We start from the raw sequence: 6,282 nt of genomic DNA, 5'->3' as shown, positions 1-6,282 counted from the left end.
TGGTCCTTGCTCTCTCCACAGTACCTGTCTTGGCTTCCATTTCTCCTTCCTAATGCTCTCTGCAACCATAAAACTGGGTTTTCTTAGACTTGGCAGTCTTGGCAGCTGGGGACATTGTGGAGATTTGTGGAAGGGTTAGCCTATGGACTGCAGGCTGTTTACTACATTAGTGACACTTTTTTGTGACAATCACAAATGTCTACAGACATTGTCAAATATATCCTGGCTGGCCAAATTACCCACAATGAGAACCAGTGACCTAATGGAAACTCCAAAATACAGCTCTAGTGGTAGATGTTCCCAGGAAATCCTCCTCTGTCTAGGACATGCTGATAGAGAGAATGGAGAAGGCATGTGGAAAGCATGCCCACACACCTGCCGTCTCCTCCAACCGAGCCTGTTTCTGGTTGATCTAAAAGGTTTAGGTTCTGGCCAGAGTTCTCTGCCTGAAATGTGGAGGGAAATAATAACTTTATGAGCAAGGCAAACCAAGAGTAAATACAGAAAGAATCTGTCTTTTATTTTGATGGCAGGAAATGATAGTAACCTAACAGGGAGTTTTGCTTAAATTTTCTGTCTCCTTAATTGAATTTTCTCCTTTGCTTTCACAGTGGGGACTAAGCTAGCAGATGTTACTATTGCGCTCTGCCTTTTGATGTTAAGGGAAGTTTAAGGCAACCAAGATAAATAAGAAAAAGAGTCATCCTTTATTTATAGGTCAGAGAGCTGTCACTCACTGCAGTATAAGGCAAAGATCCCAGAAGGAGCAAGGATGTTTTTCAGTTTTACCACACTGCACACCATGGAATGCATTCACAGAGGATCTGTGACTGTACTCGCAGAGTTTCATACAGCTGGACTTGAACTTTAGCTATTGGCTGTCCAGGTAGCAGTTCAGGAACTAGTGAATGTCACTGCAAGTGGAGAAAAGTTATTGTTTACATCCCGGTGAGAGAAGATGAGTAACAACAATGAACAAGAGTAGTAAGACAATATTATCTTGAGTGAGGTTCCTTAGTACACTGGATAAACATCCATAGACATTTCACTCCTCCACTGAAAAACATTTTTATAGCAGAACAACATACTGGACAGTATAACAATGGTATGGAGTTATCAATACAAAGTTATTTAATGTTAAGATTAATCAGCTCTTACATCAAGGCAGGGTTAACACATGTTAAATATAATTGACTCACGAGCAGTGTAATGATTGGACAACAATATAAATGTATTTTAGGGGGCTAGGCAATGGCTCTACTGGAAATCTGGTTGCTACTTCAGCAGGACGCAGGAAGACCTGAATTTGGATTTCCAGAACCCTTGTAAAAAGGTAAGTTTGGCAGTGTGCACCTGTAATACAGTGCTGGGCAGGTAGAGACAGGATCACTGGAGCTTGCTGGGTAGTCAGCCTGACCAAATCATTGAACTCCAGGTTTAGTGAAAGACTGTTTCTCAAAAAGCAAGGTGAAGGAAGGGTAGGAAAAGAACAGACAACATTGACCTCTGGTCTCCATACACATATGTGTACAGACAACCACATATATACATAACACACACACATGTTTTACATGGCCTGTAGAATTAAAAATGAACAGGATTTTTTTCTTTCATTGTTGGGGATTGAATCCAGAGCTTTGTGGATGCTAGGTAAGAGCTCTACCATTGAGCTCCATCTCCCAGCTTGTTTTTAAGTTTATTTGGGGTCTAAGTTACCTGAGTTGGCCTTAAACTTGCTGTGTACCCCAGCCTGACCTGAGATTCTTTAATTTGTATTTTTTTCATAATTTATAATTTTATAATATTTTAATTAACTGTTTGAAATTTTCATAAGTATATTTTACTCATATTCATTCCCTTCCCACCTCCTCCCAGATCTAACCCCCAATCCTCACCAACTCAATTTTATGTCCTCTTTTTTTAAACACATGGAGTCCAATTTGTGCTGTCCAGATACTCTTGGGTGTGATAGCTGCTCTGGAGCTTGGCTGACCTACCAGGAGTCACACCCTTAAAGAGAACTGACTCACCTTCTCTCGACAGATATCAATTGCTGGTAGCTCTTCAGCCAAGGGTGTGACTCTGGATCTACCTCTCCTCCATTATGGGATTTTTCCTGGCTTGAACTCGTGTAGGCCTTGAACATGCTGCTGAAACTGCTAGGAGTTCATGTGGACAACTCATAGCAACTCAGTTGCGTCCAGAAAACGTTTTGTTGATGTCGTTGTTGTGGTCATCCATTGCCTATGGTTCTGCCGATCTTTCCACTTCCTCTTCTGTGATGCTTGCTGGGCCTCGGGGAGAAGAGTGTGCTATAGACGGTCCATTTAGTGTTGAGCACTCTGCGGTCTCTTCTTCTCTGTATGTTGATTGTTTGTCTCCATATTAACTGCCATTTTCTGCAAGAAGCTTCTCTGACAAGGTTATAACAAGAAGTCATTAGAAGTCAGTTTAGTATCATAGCCAATTAGCAGAAAGTGTTTGGTTGCTCTAACATTTGCGCCACCGTCGCGCCAGTGAGCGGATCTTGCCAAGCCAGTCATTATTGTAGTTCGCCTTGTTTCTTCCTGCGTCAGACTGACACTCACTTTTCTCCTCTGTTCTTAGTACTTTCCAAAACCATTACTCTAGCCAGTAGGAATGAAGCCTCTATGGCCTAGAATTGTTTTATCTTCCTGCTTTAGCCTCCCACTATAGGCATTAATCATTCTGTCCAGCTGTTTTAGATTTCTATCACTGTTTAAAAACTTTACTTTCTAAGACAACTAAGGGTTCCTTCAGGGGGAAGATATAACCCAAATGGTTAAAATTTAAAAAAAAAATGTGCTGAACTGGGGGGTGCAGGTCAGTGGTAAAACACGTACTTAGCATGAGACTGAGTTTAAGCCTCAGCACCAAGAAATAAGTAAACAAGCTGTGGTCAGAGCCTTTATCAGTGAGCCATCAGGTAAATAGACGGTAGTAGAAAAAAAAAATCATCCTGACTGAGGTATCCCAGACTCAGAAAGACAAGTACAGTATGTTTTAACTTATATGAGGATATTAGCTGTGAAGTCAATGATGACCAAGCTACGATCAAAGAACCACAGGGGTTGGGTACAGAGTAAGATACTAGTAAAGGGAAATAGAATATATAGTTATTAACGGACAGAAGGACCTGGTATGGGAGGATCAAGGGCAAGGAGATGAGAGAAAGAATATTAAGGGTTATCTGAAGGGTAATATGGAAACATACCACAGTCAGAGTTTCCTAAAATATACACAGACATGAAGGCAATCTAAAGAAAATAGCCAAATAATAAGGACGACAGAGTTCTTACTAGTTCCAACTAGCCATTTTTCTTTCTTTTTTTTTTAACCACCAAATAAAGCTGCCACTTACCAGGATTAGATTACATCTAATCAAGTTGTTGACCAAAGAGGTCCCATGAGAATCCCCAGGTTGTTGTCAAGACTATAGGTTGCTCTCCACGAACTGGCAGCAAGGACCTGTTTCTGAAGACAACACTAATACAACTCATTAAACACAGAGAAGTCAAGAAGCTGGAGCCTTCTCCCCTACATTCTAGCATCTTTGGGACAGGAAGGACTTCTGCAAGCTACCCAAATAAAAATGTAAACACCAACTCAGCCACAAACTCTTTGATCTACAGTGGTATCCTGCCTGCAAGGTACGCTAGGGTAGTAGTTGCACAGAGCTTGTAGAGTAACCAACCAATATTTGATTTGACATCAGTCCCACTCCACGATGTAACCCATGCCACACTGCCAGGGTGACTAAAAACCAGAAGCGAGATAGTCCAGGGACTTAGGTAAAACCAAATACTACTGTTCTTTATTTTTTTTTAAATAACAATAAAATGATTCCTTTTTTTTTAATAAAATGATTCTTAATGACTATCTGCTATGCTCATAGATCAGTGCCTTGCTCAGCTATAATCAGAGAAGCTTCATGTAAGAGATAGAGGGGATGGAGGACACCAAGAAAACAAGGCTGTCTAAATCAACATGGACAAAGCTCTTATGAACTCGTAGAGACAGGCAGCCCGCACAGAGCCTGCATGGGTCTGCCCCAGGTCCTCTGTGTATGTATTATGGCTTCCAGTTTAGTGTCTTCATGGGATTCCTGAGTGTATGAATGAGTGAGTCTCTGCTTCTTATGCCTTCCCTTGTGTTCTTTTCCTTCTCTTTGCTTGTCTTGTCCAACCCTGATATGATGGTTTTTGTTTTTCTTATTATATTTTATATATATTGTTATATATAATATATATGTTGTATTTTATATATTGTATTATTATCTCTTAGAAGACTTTTTTTTTTTAATAAGAGACAGAAGGGGTGGATCTGGATGGGAGGGGAGGTGGGAAGGAACTGGGAGAAGTAGAAGGAGGAAAAACTGTAATCAGGATATATTATGTGAGAAAAAAATCTATTTTTAATAAAAAAAAACCACCACAACTAAGGCAAAAATAGGTAAATAAATAAACAAGCTGCTTAAAGGGTTAAAAACAATGGCCTTGATGGCTCTTTCATTAAGTTTTTATCAAAGCATCCTAGTAAGTAAAATGCCACTGGAATTTATTCAAAAATAGAAAATAATCATTTTCTACTAAAAAGAATGAGATGTCATGATTTGGGGTGGCTGGGTTTTATTTTTAACTCTGACAATGAAATATGACTACAAATCCAGTGGTTTGATAGTGGAACTTTCCCATACTCCAAGGCTGGCTCCTCTGATGAGTGTTGGCTAAGGGTTTCCATACGAGCAGTGAGGGCTGATGGATGAATACATCCTCATCCACAGCCTCAGCTGATAACAAGGAACAGATTCCTGATGGCACCAACTGGGCAGAGCAGTCCTGGCAGGCCTCTGGACATCATAGCAGTCGTAATGACCAGACTCGATAAACGCACACCACTGTCACGTTCCCAAGACCACGCTAGGTACATTGTCAAGTCTGACGGAACATCTCAGTGTTATGTCAAGTGAGAAAGTTGCTCATGCCCACTTCCTGAACCTTGGCCCTGATGGTGTGTCTCCATTGACAGTTCCATGCTGCCCATGAAAGCTGGAAGAACATTGTAGAAGGGGTATAGATCATTGACTGAGGCACGCACATTGTTTGGAAATGTACTTGGTTTGTACAGACAACTTATCTGCCTGGTGACCGCTTTTCTTTTTTAAAGACAGGTTTGCATTAGAATTCTTCCTTTTTTTTCTTTTGCATCCAAGAACCCCAATGTTCTTTCAATGATTTTTAAAATGCAGTTGATCTGATTGAGGAAAAGTAGATTTCTTCAAAAATCTTTCATTTCTATCACACACCAATCTCAAAGCGCATTTCTCAGCTAGGACAAGGGGAGCTGTGAGAAGAAGCAGACACCCTCCCCCCCACACACACCTCAGTAGATACACAGACTCTGGGGCAGAGTTTGAACATATCAGCCCTCAGTCCACTGGGGACTGACGACAGCGACAGCCAATTGGGGTGCTAGTCTATGAAGAAAGAAAGCTTTTTTTTTTTTTTCTAAATCATTTCCATAGAGGAGAACTAACCACACTAATTTTTGCATTAGACTTTCTAAGTTATTTGTCAAACTATGTGGAGGCTTTTCAAAGCAAGTTCCAAACATTTTTTTTTTTGTCAAGTAGAAATGGCTCCAAGGGCAGAGACATATTTGAATGGATAGGGTGTGAGGTAGTTTTCTGAAAGTTGTTTGGATTTCAGGAAATGAGCAAGATAAGCTGAATGGCCCTTTCCTGCTCTGACTGTAAGGAGAAAAATAAAATAAAATAAAATAAAAAGTCGTGTCCCTGCCCAAAGATTCTTGAGACAAACCACTGACATTTCCTAAGTTCAAAAGAACAGAAAACCAAAGGAAAAGGGAAAACTGCAACTAGAGGCTTAGGATGTGGCAGAGACATAGCAAAAGGGCCACATAGACCATGACATATGGGGACAAACACGCAGCTCCAGAGGGTCCCCGTTTAGTGCTGCTTGTTTTGTGTGCAGCCTGTGCAGTGTGAGGAAGGAAAGAACACCTGCAGGTCTGCCCTGCTTCCCTTCCTTTCCCTTACAGTTCAGCCAGGAGCAGAACTCATCTTGGTGTTCAGCCAGGAACAGTTCAGCCAGGAGCAGAGCTCATCTCATTCCATGGAAGGTTTCAGAAAAGCTCTGCACAGCAGATTGTGTAGAGCCAGGGGTATATCTGCATCTATCTATGTATGGTATGTATGTATGTATGTATGTATGTATGTATGTATGTATGTATGTATGTATG

The 6,282-nt window shown here is 40.9% G+C and overlaps 1 long non-coding RNA gene across 1 annotated transcript; it reads right to left on the bottom strand.

The window, feature by feature from the left end:
• Positions 1 to 684: 684 nt before the first annotated feature.
• On the bottom strand, positions 685 to 3,571 carry LOC129685584 (uncharacterized). Its single transcript, XR_008721511.1, has 3 exons — positions 3,383 to 3,571; positions 2,031 to 2,414; positions 685 to 914 (listed from the first exon to the last, which is right to left on the bottom strand). It is a non-coding gene; the product is annotated as an uncharacterized LOC129685584 (long non-coding RNA).
• Positions 3,572 to 6,282: the final 2,711 nt, after the last annotated feature.

The sequence above is a fragment of the Psammomys obesus genome, unplaced genomic scaffold (genome assembly GCF_907164565.1).
Source record: "Psammomys obesus unplaced genomic scaffold, mPsaObe1.curated_primary_1811, whole genome shotgun sequence".
Lineage (NCBI taxonomy): Eukaryota > Metazoa > Chordata > Mammalia > Rodentia > Muridae > Psammomys > Psammomys obesus.
The sequence above is the reverse complement of the archived record's forward strand: the minus strand, read 5'-3'. Positions and strand labels throughout refer to the sequence as shown.